At 35.6% G+C, this 19,635-nt stretch overlaps 1 protein-coding gene across 2 annotated transcripts in view; it reads right to left on the bottom strand.

Moving 5' to 3' along the window:
• The window catches only part of pald1a (phosphatase domain containing paladin 1a), a 163,960-nt gene extending 145,810 nt beyond the window's left edge, over window positions 1-18,150 (bottom strand). The window contains exon 1 of one of the 2 annotated variants that reach the window (XM_030163535.1): window positions 17,979-18,150. The gene's annotated coding sequence lies outside the window, so the exon portion shown is untranslated. Of the gene's footprint in view, window positions 1-2,895; window positions 3,295-17,978 lie in introns of those variants that run through there. The other variant, XM_030163534.1, reaches the window with a different exon arrangement.
• Window positions 18,151-19,635: the final 1,485 nt, after the last annotated feature.

The following is a 19,635-nucleotide window of genomic DNA, read 5'->3' as shown; positions in this document are numbered from 1 at the left end:
TGAAATTCACAGTATCCCAGCTGAGATGTTGCAGCGGTCAATGAGGAATCTCAACAGCAGATTTCAAGAATGCATTCATACAGGAGGACGCCATCTACAGGAAGTAATTTTTAAAAAATGAAAATTCCATCATTGTTTCTTAAATGGCATGTTTTAAGGTTTCAATTACTATGAATAAAATATTTTTCTTCCATCACTCTTGGTTTTATTGGATTGTTAAAAAGTTCCCGTTTTTTTTGTGTCACCCTGTATATGCATCAAAATTCCATTGCTATTATTTTGACAGTTAATACAAAAGAGTATGAGATTTGCTGTGGTCTGTATCAAACAAGCATGTTCCCTTACATCTGGAGAATATAGCCCCTTTTACGCAGCACTTCTGTTGCAGGAATTTTTCGCCTTTATTCCGAAACAATGTCCGTGCAAACAAAATGGTGGGATAATTTGGTTCCACCTTTATCGCAACTCTGTAATGCCTCTGGACGTAGTAACAGAGCTGTGATAAAGGTGGAATCATGATTCCGGAACACTATGTAAAAGGAACGTCTCTCATTCCGCAACCAAGGTGTTGTTTTGATGACGTATGTGTGTGTGTGACCCCCGCATCGAGGGGATTTAAACATGAGCGCAGGCTGTGTACAGTAAACAAACACGTCAACACAACCAGAAAGATGTCAAACTGGGGAGATGCCGAGAACCATGAGCTGTTGTCACTTTGGATGGAGGACTCTACCTATGTTAACATTTGTGGAACTCTGGAGAGGTTAGCAACACTGCTATGCTCTGGGAATCTCCGACACACAAATTATATGTCACACTATACTTATGATTTTTACGCTGTGGTATCTCCAGGGCAGTGAGTCCTCACCTTTTTTGAACAAAGTCCCACTAACAGCATCATGAACCTCCTGCCCCCCCCCCCCCCGTCCCTGAAAAACTCAAAAACAAATTTGCGATGGGGGGCCTTATACAGGGTCTTTACGCGGAGTACCTCCCTGGTTGAGAACCGCCTGCATTTTGATATCTGCTGCATCTCCTCTGTACTAATAGCCAGTTAGTCCATGATTTCATCATTTTTTTCCCCTCCTGTCCTATGCTTACAGCCCCCTCGATGCAGATAAAGCCTCATGCCTTACCTGGGATCTCTGGAGCCACTTCTCTAGGGAACTACAATGCTTTATTTTAATGATATGTTATTTTCTAGACATTACAGCCCTTTATTATACTGCATTACTTCTATTAAATGTTTGGGCCTAGTTTTATTATGACAAGTCAGACACGAACAAGAAAATTATGCTCTGCAATCTGCGCCATCAGCTGATCCCTCCTTTACTTCTTTTATCACTTACACATGAGTAATGTCAAACAGTGCAGAGATAATGCAAGTGTTATAACCACAAAAGTACTGTAACGCTCTCCAAATAAACCTCAAACTCTGATGTTAGCGTATTCTGTCTATGTTCAATTGAAATGAGGCAAATTTCATTTCATTTGCACAAAAGGTTCTGAGTAAGAAGATGACATATGGTAAAATATACACGTTTTTCTATATTGTGATATTCCAGTGAGAGTTCCTGTATCCGCATATGAGATTCTGTTCATGTCACACAGCCGCACAGTTTAGATATCATAAGGGTTTGACACTCCAGGTTTAACACAATGACACAATATCCTGCACAGTCTCACTCATCACAGGATACTAGACCACCAAACCATTCAATAAGACCCAGTCACTGCACCGCAGGCAGAGGAAGCTGGAGCGCACCTTGACAGGAAATGCTTAGTTGTACTCTCTGCAACTTCCTCCCTGCAGCTGTACACATACTTCACCAATGGGGTGAAGGGTTACATAGAGGCGTGATTCCACAGGACATTGTCAGTTCCTGCGCTAAACATCAGCGCTGGTGCACGGAAATGAGCTCAGTACTTCCTCTGCAGAAATCTTTTTTTGTTTCACAAGACCCCATTGTGAATTTGTGTCAACATGGATATCTGATGTTTGTCCCGTATAAAACAGCCTGTTCAGAAACGGCAACTGTGGCGAAAGGAAGTAATGCTATGCAATTTAGAAATCTGATCAAACTACCCGAAATAGCTGTTTCACTGATAGTAGAGATTAGCAAAGTACACAAGCTGGTTGCAAAACAACTTGCAGAGAGAAAAGGCATTAAATCTACTGGGACTCCGTGGAGAAGGGAAACAAACTATGCTGCTGCAGTGAATATGACATAAATCACATGAACAACCTTTAGCCTTCTGCATTCTTGCTTTCATCACCGGTCGACACTGAGCTGCTAAAAAGGGTGTGCAAGTCTATTTTAAAAAGCCTGTCTGTAATTTATTTCATTTCAAGATGGCAATTTTATTCCCCTGTGATTTCAAGGCTGCAGTAATGTGGCTTTCGTTTTTTTTTTCCGCCAAACCCCTGCGCCTGACCGCAACATTCTGTCAGCATCCTGAAGCAAACTGACAGCGCCTGCACTCGTCACACCCTTACAGAACCCCTCGGTGGACAGATTTAACGCTCATTTGTGAACACGCCGAAGTGGTAAAAAAAACTTGTGTACACTACGTGCAAACAAATCCCGAGTTGGAAGCTGCTAAAGTTGGCGTGGGATTCCAGAACCTGTCACATTAGTGCTGGTGCTTTGCGAAAGGAATGAGAGCGTGTAAACACTTCAGAGGAAGCATCACATGTGATAAAGAATGTAATCCGTGTAGCTATGTGCATATTAGTGTCACACTTAAACATCAGAGGTGCAGGGGTTTGCAGATTTTAGTCGTCAATGTCACCTTAGATGTCTGACCTGATATTTAGACAACAGGATACCTCCGGAGACACGTCTAGCAGCCAAAAGGAGTCAAGAATCATAACACACAGAAGGTAAACTGTACCTGACATTCAGCTGTTCTGAACACCATCCGAGAGCTGCTCGAGGCTCTGAGGATCACAGTGAAAAACAACAAACAGTGAACAGCGACTCAAATAAGAGCTCTTCAAACGGGAGCACCTCTCTCAGTCAGACATCTCTCTCTGATGCGTCCGTGCCCACGCCGATTTCTCCGCAACAAGCAGGTGGTCTCGCATCATTAAGGCGTCATAAGCAAAAGTCAGGGAACGTGTCCTTCAGTGAGGACACGGCACAGGGGACGGGGACTGAGGAAAGATAGGAGGAAGAAGAGGAAAAGGAGGAGGAGGAGGTGGTGGTGGTACAGCTGTCGGTCTCAGGTTCAGCGGGATGACGGCATGCTTCCTAGTCCGTTACTTTTTTGTACGTGTCCACTGTGCGGGAGGTGCAGCTCGGGATTTGTGCATGTGTGCGACTGTGCGTGGGGATGTGTAAAAAGGATGTGGAGGCGGACCCAGAGAGGCTTACTCATCATTCAGTTCGACATCCAATCACTCACAGGGGCTCCCTGGCAGCACAGAGCCTCCCACATATGGCAGATCTTTTAACAACCCAGGAATTAACACAAGAATTAAACCTCCACTTGTTTAGTGACATGCAGATGAGGGTGAGCGATCGGGCAAAAAGATCATATGACAATGTTTTAATTAAATCAAGCTGTAATCTGTACCTCCAGTGTATAGACTAGAGTAGAAACTGCTCATTATTTCTTTACTTGGGCAATTAAAAGACAACTTATTTCTATTATAGCTCATTATTTTAGTTTATTCCAGTTGTACATTCAACAAAAACTATGAATATTACTACAAAACTTTAGCAGCATTTCAGCTAAGTGTTGAGTTGAGATCTGTGATATTTTAAATATTAATATTGGTTCCAGTTTTCTTGATCACTTTTAACCCATGACGACCAAGTGTTACTTTTGTGGCAGTTCCCAAAATGATTTTTTTCTCTAAATTTAACCTTCCTTAAATGCTTTATCACCATTTATTGTAATATTATCTCCTATATTTTGTTTTTTCAGTGAAAATAAGGTATTTTCCTATATTTACTTTACTAATCATGTAGATGTTCATAAAAGCTCAGAGTGAAGTTGAGGGTTATCATATGAAAAGCAGAGTAAACTGAAGAAAAAGTTACTTTTTTCGGCAAATATATCAATAATTGAACATAAATCAAGCGTCTACGTCCACTGTCATTGATCAAACTCCATGGGTTTTACTGATGAATCAATGTCGTAGAGGATGACGGTGTTTCCATGTTCACTACGGAGTCTCTGAACGTCCAAATGGGTCATATCTGATGACCATGAAAAGACAACAAACTCCATTTTACACCAATTATTTACATCTATTGATAGGATTAGTGGATCAGCAGGTAATAAACAGTTTAGATCAGTAGATGCTTTTGGTCGATGGTGGATGTTTGGGTCTTTATGGGTTAATTCAGACATTGCTTTATATATTTATTAGATATTAGGCATGAAGGCTGAGAATAAGGGGAGCTGGTCTTGTCTCATCATGTCACATTGTGGATCTACAGGCTGCATTAGCATTCCCCATCCCACGTATCCTGCTTTGTGGTTCACAAGCAGGTCTTCATCCACCAACCTGATGATACTTGTGATGCTGCTACTCAAGATGCATCATTTACATGCAAGTCATGTTAGATAAGAAAGGGACTCATCAGGTCCAAACAGCAGTTATGTATAAGACGAAACAGCTCCATTGGATTGTTGATGTGGTTAAATACTTTTTATAGTTAGTATATGATGTTTGGAAATATGAAAACTGAGATACAGTCTATGATTTACTAAAATAGCAGACTGTGATATCTATAAGATCCATCTCTATATACGATCCCCAGGTTGACAACACCTACATGCACCAGTGTAGATTTGCATATGGACAGTAAATGTATCCCTTAACCCACAGGTGTCCAACATATGGCCAAAACCAGCCAGCTATAGGGTCCAATCCAGCCCCTGGGATGAATTTATTAAATGTAAAAAATATGGATATAGATATATACAATCAAGGGTGTCAAAATCATTTTCGTTCAGGTTCCACATACAGACCAATTTGATCTCAAGTGGATCAGACCAGTAAAATACTATCATAATAACCTACAAATAAAGAAAACGCTACATTTTTGTCTATGTTTTAGTGCAAAAAAGTAAAATTACATAAAAAATTTTACATTTGCAAACTGTTCTTTCACAAAAATGTGAAAAATCGGAACAAATATAAACAATATGAAATGTCTTTAGAGAAGTAAGTGCAATTTTAACAATATTCTGCCTGTTACTAAATGTTTTGTGTATTTGTAGATCCACTGCGATCTGTTAGTTGTAATATACACATGTAAATGACTGAGGAATAATATTGTTAAAAATCACTTACTTGCCTTAAGACATTTCAGTTATTCAGATTTTTAAGGAAACTTTGTAGAAGTAAACATTCTCAGAATGCAATTCTGCTTTTTTTCACGGTTATTATGTTACTGGTCCAGCCCACTTCAGATCATGTTGGGCTGAATGTGGTCCCTGAACTAAAATGAGTTAGACACCAGAACAGAACTGTCTTTAGCAATATTTGTGCTTTATGTACGTTTTTATTGTGGATGTATGGCTGAAATTTCTATTTTCTGTAACTTCTGCTGCTGCTGTCTTGGCCAAGACCCTCTTACAAAGGAGATTTTTAATCTCAATGAGTCTAATAAATAAAGGTTAATAATAAATTGAGTAAACTGGCTCATTTAATTCACCTTTGAGATAGTGAAACCTATTAAAGGGCTAAACACATTGTTGTAGAACTAAAGTTACATCCAGTAAGTATATTTTTCCTCTATTAATGTGACTTCCTCCATGTCAACACATTTCATACTTCATACCACCGCAAGCTTTTTCACCTCCCAGAGCATGAGTTACAAGTAATAAACAACTAAGACACATTCTTAACAGGTTTCCTTCCTCTGTGGGCTAACTGTCGGGGTTTCAGGAGGAGTAAATATTTATGAGATGAACATGTCACTATTAATGAAGTATTTTGTGTGAAACTCATGTTAAAGAATTAGAACAGGATGATGAGGAACTAAGGACATATATTAAAAACTAGAGGTCAAAATTCTGAATTATGCATCAGTAATGTGTTATGTTTGGCAAATTTAACCTTTAAAAGTTAAACTATTTGCTTAGGAGTTTACTGGAAAAAACAGAAAAAGTAAATTTCATAGTATCTCACTGACTCAACATTTAATTCTAAAAAAAAAAAATGGGGTCATTGAGGTCAACCAATGTAATAACAACACATTCTGACGTAAAAGCCAAAGTAATAAACCTGCATGAATTGGAATAGGAATGACTGAACATCAAGCTCAAAGTATTTAACCCTTTGATGCATGAATTACGAGAACCTTAGGTAAGATTTTTTTCCTGGGTGTTTTTATTCCTCTTTAGGCATGAAAAAAAACAAAGACATTGAATTTTTTTTAATTAACCTCTTTTTCATGATGTTACAGAAATGTCCACTCATTTGGACACCATGTGTTTAATTTTTGAAGCAAAGAAACATGTAATTTAAAATACAATATCAGAAAGTGACAGACTGTGTGAAAACTATGAAACAAAAGCATTTTTGATGCTGCTAATCTGGTGTTTCTCATATTTTTCATACTCTAATACTAGTTCTTACTCACTTCATGGAGATAATATAAAAAAAAAACTTTCTGTTTAAGAAAATTGTTAATTACAGTCTAATAACAATTAGCAAATGAGTTAGAGCTGCAACCGATTAATCAATTAGGTGCTTGAAGTGAATGCAAAAATTCACGATTCGATTAATCAACTCGAATTGATTGAAGGGAAATATAATATTGCAGTTTTCCTGAATTAAAGCTTCTTTGTGCATCACAATAAGCGTCCGTGTGAAACACAACAGTGGAACCAATGTTGAACAGCTGAGAAATGAAGGAAACAAAGCTTTGATTCAGGAGGATTGTGGTTGAATGACTTTTCTGGATCACTTTTAGTCGATTAATCGGTTGCAGCTCCAAATTGATTCACACTCAAAACATGTTACTGCAGATCAGGTTTATCAAGAACAGCAAAGTTACAGTAATGGTATGAATGTCAGTGTATGGGATACTGCATAAGCGTCCACTGTGTTGAATGATATGGAACTAAAACAACAAAACCCTTGAATACACAAAAGAACAGCTGTAGAATAGCTGTCCACTGTCGCGACCACTATGCATGAAAGGGTTGATCAATAAATCTGGAAACAACCCTTAAATACTTACGCATTTTTAGGTGCAATGTTTACTTTTTGATCTATTATTCTCTCTCAAAGTCAGTAAATCCACTTGGAAAGCTTGGCCTTATTTTCCTGCTGATACCATTAGCTTATAAACTTCCCCGTCAATGTTATTCACCAAATATGCATCTACGTATATCACAGTTGGGTTTGTGGTCGTGTTCCTGCCGAGACCAGACATGGTTCTCGGCTAAATGCAGATGTGTCAGGAGGCTGACGAGGGAAACAGATGACATCATGTAAGCCTAATTCACTATGATGTTCTAATTACTCCATTCATTAGCGGTTAACACATGCCATGTCACACGGCAAACAGGCTTACAGCTGGGCAAATACTGAGATTTAAGCTGGAGGTTCAGCTGTGTGCTCTGGCTTCATACAGTCGAGGTCAGACCGAACCACCGAGCACAGAGAAACTAGCTATGTCATCCTGAAAATGTGAAAACCCAGTCAAGTTACTGGAAAATCTACTGCTAATATATCCACTCTGATTATAAATGAATGATCCAACACTTCCTTCAAGATAAAACTGGTTAGCTTAGTCATACCTGCTGCTGTTTTTATTTTGTTCCATGATGCACCTCCTCACCCCATAACCATTAATGTATTGCGCTACCACTGCTATTGCTATACATTAGATTCATATATTTTATATACTTATCTATTATTATTCTACTGCCCTTTTTTATGGCATTTCAAAGCAAGGTGAGAGAGAAACTGTATCAATTTCCTGAACTTGTGCGTCTAGTGAATTGGCAATAAAAAAAAACAACAACTAATCTTTACATTTTCTACCTTTTCAAAATGTGCAAGTTTTCAAAGGTTTAATGAACTAAATATATTTGGAATCTGTCACATTAGACGAAAGTTGCAAGCAATCTTATCAGCTTGGGTTTTAAGAAACTGTCATTAGTTACTTTTCCATTGGCGCAAAATTTTACCAATATTTACTAAATGGCAAAAAAACAGAAGTGCATGTCGGTTTTTCCATTAGGCCAAAATCAGAAATGTGATGATTTGTTTATTTATTATTGCGAGATGACACTAGAAGTCATGCCATAAACATGTTGACTAACGTAAATATTGTGTTGATTTACAGATGTATTCATTATTAATACATATTATCCCTCTATCCCGAACTAAATTTTAAAAAATGATTCAGTTTCTTGGTGTGTCCACACATATCGCACCATGTTTCTTTCAAAATTCTTCTTCTTCGCTTGTCATAACGTCCGTCAACATTCGTTTTTTTTAATTCACGTGACTCTAGTTGCAGAAAAAGGTCTTTCCATTGCAATTTTGCATGCTATACCACTTGCGCTACGCCTGAAAAACCACCTCTTGCCAGCGCAAAAACTTTTAATCGAAAAATGAGAGTTTTAGCGAAATTGTCGTTTTTCTATTAGGTAAATTTTCACGCACAAGTTATATTTGCGCAATCTGAGGGTCAATGGAAAAGGGACTATTGACTGGGCTGTCATCACTTTACAACATGAGATGAAATGTTATACAAATATCTACAATTAACTATTCTGTTGTTTGCCACCTCTAGAGTATAAGCCTAATAAGTACATACTAATATCCTTAGGTACTGCGTGTATTAGAATGGGATGCAGTAAAGTGAGTTAGCCTTTAACAGTGTAGGCTAATTATACTTGTTATACTAGTAAATAACCAACAGGATGTTTTACAAACTCTCAGTATTGGTGCGAGTTGGTGCTGATGGTGATTATTACGCTTCATAACTGGAAATAGTAACTTTGAAGGTAAATAGTGGCTAAATACTTCACTTTTACCTACGTTTTTAGTGTTGGTTTGACGTTACCTTCCACATTTATTGATCAGTTAGTTTGAATTTGACCTCCTGCAACTGAGATTTACTTATTTTGGGTGTTTTTACTTTGACTTTTGACAGTTGGGTTCCAATCAGGTGAAAGAAGGTCAGTTTTCAACACTGGTAATGGATTTTCAGGGTCAAAACTTTTGAGGCAAAGGGTGATGATATTGGCTGATTAATTGGCTTTTGGTGTCTTCCTGTTCAAAACACTCATAATGTTGTCAGCTTTTAGAAATTCACTATTGGGCAACCTCTACAAATTAAATATTTATGCTAGTTCTGCAAAAGTAGAGTAATAAGACAAAGAGAACATGTTATTAAAAGAGCAGCAACAGTGGAAAATTGTAGAGAAATAATGCTGAAATTTGTTATTTCTTATGTTTGACTTAATAGTTTTTATATTGGGGAAACAATCATTACGACTATGCAAAATACGGTTAATTGAAATAAGTGCAATGAGGCAAGTATGGAATAATTGTGACAACCCTAGTCGTCTGCATTTTTCACTATTTTTGACATTTGTGACCCAAAACAAGCAGAACAATTCATCTGATTCTCCAAAAATATGAAGTGATGAGATATTAGACTAACTAGGCATAGGTAATGGATATAAACCAAATACAAATACCCCTTAAAATGTTCTGAAACTACAGTGGAAAAATACTTAATCGCTAAAGTTAACACTAAATTACTGACACAGTCTCAGCAAAGACTCTAAATGAAAAAAACAAAACACAAACATCAATACGAAGCTTATCTTCTGACTGACTTTCCTTTTTTCTTCTTGCAAACCTCTGCATAATCAACAGCATTTCACCAGATAATATCCAAATTAAGGTTATTTGCAAAAGTGGCGAGCGGTTTCGAGATAGGAGCGTAAAATCTAGAGCTGCCACACCTGTTCCTTCCTTCCTGCAGCAGCAAAGGCGAACACTTGTAGGTTGTTTTTTTGTTTTTTTTTGCAACGAATGTGTGAGTGTGAAACAAAGTCTTCCTGTGACTTGAAAGCATCAGAATGAATGAATCAATGCAGAGAGGAAGCAATCATAAAACTTCTCAGATGGTATTCATTTGAATAAACCAGATTTTATGATTTATGTGAAACAAAGAGACCCAAAAAAAGGAAAATATGACAGATTTTGCCCCTCTGACAAGCTCTTATCCTTTGTTTTTTTTCCATCTCTCATTGGTGGATGAAAAGGATATGTTTTACAAGACTAAAGGAAACATCCTCTTTATCATATAAATGTGAAACAGAGCAGATGGATAATATCACCTGTCTTGTCCAAATCCGGTCTCAGCCCTGGGGTCTTTCTTTGTTCCTAAAAAGACTTTCCAGGGCAGGAATGATAGTAACAGTGCCTGTAAAATCCATCCATTTGGGAATAATATGATATTTTTGTATGCTGTGTGTATGTGCGGAATATCTCCAAGGTCAAAAACATCTAATATGACCCCTTGTGGTTAAAATTACACACTGCAGTCAGGAGTGTGTACAGCAGTGGTGTCCTATGTAACGTCCGTGAGGCAAAACCAGCTGGTGGGATGATTTTTTGAAATACATAAATTACACTGAAGATATTAACAATCAAGGATGTTGAAATCATTTTAGTTTAGAGGCCACATGCAGCCCAATTCAATCTCAAATGGGTCACACCAGTAAAACACTATCATAATAACCTATATATAATGACAACTCCAAAATTTTCTCTGTGGTTCAGTGTAAAAAAGTACAATTATAAGAAAATGTTTATATTTACAAACTATCCTTTCACAAAAAAATGACTAAGCTGAAAAAATATGAACAGACTGATATGTCTTAAGAGAAGTTCAGTGTAATTTTAACCATATTCTGCCTGCTACTAAATGTTTTGTAGATCTACTGTGATCTGTAAGTTGAAATGCACATGTGTAAATGAGAAGCTGAAGCATAATACTGTTAAAATTGCGCTTAATTTTCTCAAGAAATTTGAAGTTGATCATAGTTGTTGGGGTTATTCATTTTTTTAAATTAAAGATTTTATTTGATTTTGTAATGGAGAATTTATATGTTTTACATCTGCATGCACATATAACATTTTACAATGTTGTTTTTCTGTTTCTTTTCTTTTCAGAAAAGAACAAAACAATCAATCTGTACAATTGTTTTTCTGTGTATATCTCCAGTGTTTTCACTTCTTGATTTCTTTTCCCTTTAATTTTTAAAAAACAAAACATAAAAAAAACCAAAAACAATAATAATACAAACAACAGTGATACAGTAGCTCAACAACAGTGGGTGTCACGATTTGTTCCTTTCATTTTCATAATATAATTTTACTTTTTTCACTCTAAAACATAGAGAAAAGTTTGGAGTTAACAATATTTATAGGTTATTATGTTATTTTACTGGTTGAGATCATATTGGACTGTATGTGGCCCTTGGTTTACAGCAAATCTTCAAATCTAGACGTGTTTATCATGTTTCAGGAAAGTTTCAGAATAAACTTCTAACTTTATTTAAGCAGCTCCTGAATCTTTGAGAGAATCCCCCAAACCTCACAGAATGCTTCAAAAGTACAACTGCCCCTTAAATAACATCAAATCCCCAATGCGTTTTTTTTTTTTTAGAGTCAATTATAAAATGATCTTTTCAACTTCAACCTGGGAGGGGTACGTTTTTCCTTTCTTGTATGTTATCTAGATAAACGGTGCATAAACAGCTCAATCATTTATAATCCAGGTGTCCATTCATTGAGGAGTTTTGTGCTCTCTCTGTTGATTAATTGCCACGTCTGCGGTTTGATCTACACCCGTTTCAGTCAACCCCCCCAGGACATGAGGAAAAGTGATATGAGTAGAGGAGGCCGGACATCAAACAAAAGACTTCAGTGCATCAAAGAGAAACATGCTTTTGCTCTTCTGCTCTATAGACTTCACCTAGATTCCATACGACTTAGGCTACAACTAAAGGCAAGAAAGAAAATGGGATAGTCGCATTTTACACGTACTGAAAAAGGATACACCGGTCGACAAAAAATGGGTCACGAATAAAGAAAAAATAGGTCAGTGGCTCTAGTTGGGTGTAGTTTTCAATGCACAGTAGTAGGTCAAAAGGCAAAAACTGAAAAGAAATGTTTGTCTCCAAGCTAAAAAAAAATCTTGTCTACACATTAGAATACATCCACTTCCCACATTCTGTCTAATGTATGATGTATAAATTTACTATATAAATACAAAAATACGTATGTACAGAGTTGAAATGAGCATACTTATCATTCTCATTCTCAAAAAACTGAACTAAATGTGTTGCAAAGGTTAAAGTCACTATTTAGTGTTGACCTCTGACCCCAACAAGAAGCAACACAAAAAGAAACATCTGACGTTTTGAATGAAGCCTGGTGTAAAACATCCGAAAATCAATACAATAAATCTCCTATTGTCTGAACCAAAGGGTTAAAGACATGTTAAGTGCAAAGGGAGGTCACGCTAAATACGACCACTATGGTTTATAGAAGCTGTTTTTCCCTCAATCTTTTGTATTTCCTGCTGTACAATCTTCACATATATCAGATTGGATCTAAATAGTGAGACTGAGAAATGCATATGTGGTCATTAGAGCTTTACTAAACCAACAAACTTAATGTTGGAGGACTACTTTTGCACAGTACTTTTTATATTAGAGGTCGACCAATATAGGCTGATGCCGATTTTTTAAAATTCGGTTAGCCGATGGCCGATATCTACAGCTGATTTTTGAGGTTGAATTTTTTTTTTTTAAAAGCACACTGACCGTAAAATACAATTGAAACACTCAGATAATTAAGATTTTTATGCAGCAATATAAATTAAATCATTACAACATATACACATAGTACTCTTTTAACATTTATTGAACTTCAAGTGCTGCCCACACAGGTGCCTGATTAAATATCTTGTAACATTTTAACAACTGATCGAATATCGGCCAATTGCAAAAAAAATATCAAAAATCGGCCTGATATATTGGTGGGCCAATATATTGGTCTACCTCTAGATTATATATAATAACAGCTTGTCGTATATATAATAAAAACATAAGCACCTTTGTCATTTGCCTTCCACTTCATTTCATTTAGCATATTTTATCTCTTATGTAGTTACATGACCTCCATGAACTCATAGACCAGTAGTAATGGTATTACAAGGAAAAATAATTGCTTTGAAACTGGTTTTGAAGAATCAAAATGTAGCCAAAATGTATTTGAGAACTCATACATTCTGCATATTTGTGAGTCACAGTGTTACCAAGACTTTACTGTGTAAAAAAACTACTGTTTTACCTAAAATTTTGAGCTTGCTTTCAATTCGGCTCCAACAAGATCGATACCTCATTGTCATTTGCTTTCAGTTTTAGCAAAATGTCAGTTTCCTTCAATCTCATTTCAACCGTAATCTGGATACATTCTGAATACTGGACAGGTGGTTATTTGGATGTAATATATAACTGTGATGGCAGATTGTCTATTTATTATTTTACAGTTTATTATTCTACAGTTAATACAAATAACACTGGTCTACATTTTTTTAGAAATGATTTGCCTCAGAGATTAAATGTGCTAAATGTTACATATTTTAATAAGATTAATTGGAAAATAAATGACAAAAGTGCCGGTTTGCTGATGTTTTCAAGGTATATGATTAAGTGTTATTACACATATATATTGGTTTATGTACATTTATATAATAGTTTTATAAATCTTCCACTAAATAGAACCTGTAAAGTGAATGTATTCTAATGTGCAGACAGTGTTTTGAAGTAGATCTTGTAGCTCTGAGACAAATATTCCTTTTGAGCCAAACCCATTCTCTCGTTAATTCTTGAATTTCACATTTTGACCCAAGGCTGTATCTTGGAAAGTTTAGCCAACCAGCATTTTTTACTTGATTTTTCTTTATCAGTGACTCTCATGTGGTAAAATTTCATTACTTTTATTCTGGAAGTATTTTCCTTGTAGACCAGTGTAATCTGGAGATTAATGTGTGATGACAGTAAAATAATGTGATTTTTTTTTATCTTATAGTGGGTATAAGTGAATGGTCCATGTGTTATGGTTATGTATACCACTCTTGTTATGATTTTCTGAGAGCTACTACTGTTTCTCTATGAGGATACTAACGTTAGCAGCTGAAGTAATGTTTGCAGTAATAGTGCATATACTGGAGTATGACTAAGCACTTTTACTGAAGTACTTATACTTGACTTACACCTGATTTCAACACCATGCAGCTTTATGCACCTCAGAGGTAGATATTTCACTTTTTACTCCATTGCATTTATTAGAAATAACTTTTGAGATTATTAGGTATATCCTCATGAGACTCAGGAAAGTAAAAGTTTCTGCTTCTTTGTATTAAATAGATAATCTTGAATGACAACATGACCCTTCAGATAAATTTTTTAATCCACATATCTATCCATTTTCTGAATCGATTAGTCCTTGTGAGGGTCACGGGGATGCCAGAACACATATTTTTACTTATTTTAATGGAAGATCCACTGCAGCTGGCAGTGTTTTTTTAATGTATTATTATCATTATTATCCTATCATATCCACTAATCCTATCAATACATGTAAATAACTGGTGTAAAATACAGTTTATCATCTTTTCGTGGTCATCAGATATGACCCATTTGGACATTCAGAGGCTCTATAGTTACCATGGAAACACCGTCATCTTCTACAACATTGATTCACCAGTGAAAATCCATACAGTTTGATAAATAACAGTGGGTGGAGACACTTAGTTTATGTTAAATTAATGATATATTCCACTGAAAGTCACTTTTTCTTCCGTTTTCTCTGTTTTTGACATAAAAAACGTCAACTTCAATTTGAGCTTTTATAGACATCTACATGATCAGTGAATTAAAAATAGGAAAATACCTGATTTTCACTGAAGAATGCAAAATACAGAGCACAATATTAGAATAAATGGTAATAAAAATCACTGAAGAAAAGTTAAAAACAGAGAAAAAATCATTTAGGAACTGCCACAAAAGTAGCACTGGGTTTTTAGGGGTTAAAGATAAAGACATTAATGCTTAAAATACATTTCATTTCATTTCATTTATTTCATTCATGGTTGTGTATTTCATCAGCAGACATTCAATAATCATCAGGTGAACAAACATGTACACACCCATGCTCGAAAAGGGGCAAGATGAAGTAAATCTTATATTTCCTAACCCCTTCTAAATAAAAATAGCCTTAATGGTTAGCTATACACAAGTAGCTATAAAGTCATCCTGTATAAAGTCAGACAAACCAAACAAAATACATCCAAAGATAATATCAAATGAACACAAACCAAGTGCAAAACTACATATCTAGGAAGTACAAAACAAACAAAACATAGGCAAATATATAGCCTACCTGACGAAATGATGCAAAACAGTTACGATACCAGACCAAAATATGTAAATAAATGTCACAAGATGCAAAACAAATTCGAATCAAAATGTAAAAACTTATAACTGTTCATATAATCTCACTGTTCTGTCTTCATATACTTTTTTAAGTTGAAATGTTTTTACCCACCATCCCCTAGTTGGATTTGATTACCTATTTTAATCTTATTTATTTTATTGTAAACCCAGCAGTGGTCTTTTTTTCTGTTACTTCTCCTTCTGTGTTTGTGTTTTGTTCTGTCTTTTCTTTCAGGGTGGGTGGCAAGGGATGATGCTTACCATGGTTCATTCATAGAAGCCATTTAGGTTAGACTGAAATTGTTGCTCTCAGGATACATTGTATGGAGACAACTCTCTATTACCTTTAATTACAACACATGGAAATATTGTACTTGTTAGATATTGCCATTTGTATGAAAATCCAATAAAAAGATTTATATAACGGCTAAAATTTACTTAGGGGGTCAAATGAGTGGCCATTTTTGTCAAAAAAGAAAGTTGTAAGAAATGCACAGAACTGTGTTGAAATAATGCTAATACATTTGTGCACAGACTACTGATATTATTTGATAGTGGAAGCTATATTTTCAGAAATATTGGATTTTGAATAGCACATGTATGTGAAAACTTTTGCTGGTGGACGGACGTGACAGTGGATGGAAGTGACATTACCCATGATGATCTGGTCAGTACCCGTGCTTTATTAGTAATAAACTTATGTACTTATTATTGCTAATCATCCTCTTATCCATAAATGTTAGTATTGTGGATCTAAAACAATAACAGCTGACACAAAAACACAAAATGTGGCAGTGGACGGATGTGACATGGTTGTTATAGATCCCATCATACTGATGCTCAGCAGCCATGTCACCGTTTCCACAAATGATCCCTGTGCAAAAACTAGGATCAGAATTATTTATTGTATAGTTTATCATCATACTAAAGAGGAAATAACAATACAGAATTGTTATTTCTTTATAAAATGCTTATTATTAGAAAACTGTTGATTTAAAAAGTGACGTGTGACATTCTTAATGTATGTATTGGCATAACATAAGCAGGATGGATCAGCACCATACTCCATATTGCAACCTGAAAAAATAAAACATGTGATATGTAGGACATAATCTTGTGAGAAAAATTGGGGAATCTAAAAGAATAGAATATTTGTTTTTCAGGTAAATTCAGTTCAAACATAACTTGGCCATTTGTGACATGAAAATACAGCATTAATTGTGATGAAATTGGACATTTTTGAGCTGAAAACATAGTTCATATGACCATCAACATGTTGCAACAGAACTGAAATCCTGTCAATTTGCAGAACTTGCATTTACCAACACAAAGTTCCTTTGGGGATTCACTTATATTGATTTCTTATGCACAAAGACATAAATAAGACCTCTAAGCAAATTTTAGCTGTAATACAGTAGTTTATTCCGTAATCCAATGACAATCCTAAATGATATCAATAATGGAACCTGAATTGTTAAGTTCTCATAAATTCCTATCTCTAATAAAGACCAATACTTGGATTTAGTTTGTTTATCTTGGAATAAAACATATATTTGTCGATGCCAAAAAATGAACAGAAGTGAAGCTTAAATTAAGACCTAAAAACAGATGGCCGTGATGGTGGAAAAGGTAGAAACACACAAATAAGGAGATGTTTCACGCGGTGCACCCTGCCATTTGTGACATGAAAATATAGCATTAATTGTGATGATATTGGACATTTTTGACCTGAAAACATAGTTCATATGACCATCAACATGTTGCAACAGAACTGAAATCCTGTCAATTTGCATAACTTGCATTTACCAACATAAAGTTCCTTTGGGGATTCACTTATATTGATTTCTTATGCACAAAGACAGAAATAAGACCTCTAAGCAAATATTTTAGCCGATAAAAAAAGAAGAGAATAAATAAAATAAAGAGAATTCCAGACTTTAACACTAACCACTGATATACACACCTGCTTCAAACATAAAACAGGCTGTTTTATTCTTTTATATATTTGATACGAACACATTTATTTGTCACTTAACTTGTTTTTTTAGTAACTTTAACTTGTATATGTGAACTTCCTACATCTGAATACTTATTTTACTAGTAAATATACAGAGTTTTTCATCTTTTTTTAAACATTTTTACATTGAATGCACCCATGAATAGAGGTTTTGTTGGTGTTTCTCCAATAGTGAGTGAAAACATTGTTATTGTTCATTGGAGCCATTGGAGAGAGTGGGGGTGCCAACCACATGGACACCCCCCTCCCCTCAAAAACACACGCAAACACAACCACACACACGCAGCATCACAAAAAAACACCCCACTGTTAAACTCCTGTCAAACCCGCATAGATAAAACTACATAAAACACACATTTAAAGCGTTTTTAAACATCAAAATTAGCATCACAGCCAACTTTTTTTTTTTGCTGCCGCTCGTGCACCAACTGCCGTAAACTTTAACGTTACTCACCATTTCAGCGAAAAACGTCCCTCCCCAGGAAAACACCCCCTTACTATTCGGTTTCTCCGTCGTGGAAGGTGTAGCAGAGGTGTAGAGCTTTGTGTTTAAGCCGTTGGAGGAAAGCATCCATTGATTTTTTTTTTTGCTCCTTTCTCGGGAAATTTACGAGGAAAGGATTCGGCTGAGTGAGTGAAGACAGGCGGCGCATGCGCAGAAGGGGAGTTCTCCAGAGCACGTCTCAGTACCACATTATCAGCATCCGAAGCCTGGTTATCGATTAATTTCAGCAAAAAAAATACAGATAAAATCACTGCAAATGGACGCGTATGCATCGTAAAAGCTGATATTAGCACTGCAGGAAAATTAGAAGGATGTGTGATGAGATAGTGCATCAGGAAGTTAAAAGAAATGATAAAATAACTAAACTAGTTCCTGCATCCACTACTGACCACTGTTATATCTATGTGTTTTTGCTGTTGACACTTATTTTTCATCTTTTTTTTCCCCCCAACTTTTGTTTATTTGGAGTTTTGTAGAGATTGGGCAACACAAACACTGTATCTTATGTGACAAATCAATTTATTTTATTTTTTTTTTTTTTTTACATGTATACAAAAACAAAACAAACCCAAGAACAATAACTACACCAACCTTCTTCACTAACAAAAAAAAAAGGCTTGAAAGGTTCACATTTAGAATATTGATGCATTATGTGGTACACAAGGTACATTACCTAATAGAAAAATAGGACTAATGGCCCTGTAGTTTACCGGCCAAATTAAAAGCTTTAGGAAATGTATCCAGATGCCATTTATTACACTGGTCAACAACAAATTTATTGTTTATGTTTTTTGAGCTGATTTAGGATAATTTTGGTGTGCTGAATCCAAACATCACATTAATTTTGCTCAATCAGGTCAACTTTCTGAACTATGCTACATATTGGTTTTTTAACATTTTTGCTTACATTTATGGGCATTTTCACATCATATGATACAAAATTCTTTCCTATTTCTTGCAATAAACGAGTTCTGAAGATTTTACTTTTGCCAATTTATGATTAATGTTTTTTTTTAATATTACAGGTGAATGAAATGGCTTTGACTAGAAGATCTTGCAAAAATAAGCCTGACGTATTCTGCTACATCTGCGGTGAATACACCATTGTACCCAACAGGAATCAAGTAATCAAAAATTTTTTTTTTCTCTTAAAACCTATTCTGGGTGAGAACGATCCAAAAAAAATCAACTGATAAAGTTACAAAAATGTAATCAATTTTGTGAGAAGAACAAATTTTTCAAAATCAAATTAGCAAAAAAACCTGACCTGATTGGAAAAAACAGATGTCATTTTTGGATTTAACAGTGCAAAACGGTCCTAATTCAGTTGAAAAAACCTAGACAACTTGCAAAAAACATTTTTTTGTAACCCAGTGTTATCCCCCAGTTCTGTGTATTTATTATATTACAGAAATAGCCTATGTTTTGGTCATATTCCAATCAGATCTGTAAAAAAAATTCAAATTCCAACTTGATATCATTGATACTGATTTATTGGATCAATCCACTTCCTATCTGTTATAATGGGAAAATTTTTCAAAGTTGCACCAAATCCAGAATCAGATCCGGACCCAAATAATTTCAATACCTTGTGTTGCCATCATCA

The sequence above is a fragment of the Sphaeramia orbicularis genome, chromosome 19 (genome assembly GCF_902148855.1).
Source record: "Sphaeramia orbicularis chromosome 19, fSphaOr1.1, whole genome shotgun sequence".
In the NCBI taxonomy this organism is placed as follows: domain Eukaryota; kingdom Metazoa; phylum Chordata; class Actinopteri; order Kurtiformes; family Apogonidae; genus Sphaeramia; species Sphaeramia orbicularis.
This window is presented reverse-complemented; position numbering and strand designations above follow the sequence as displayed.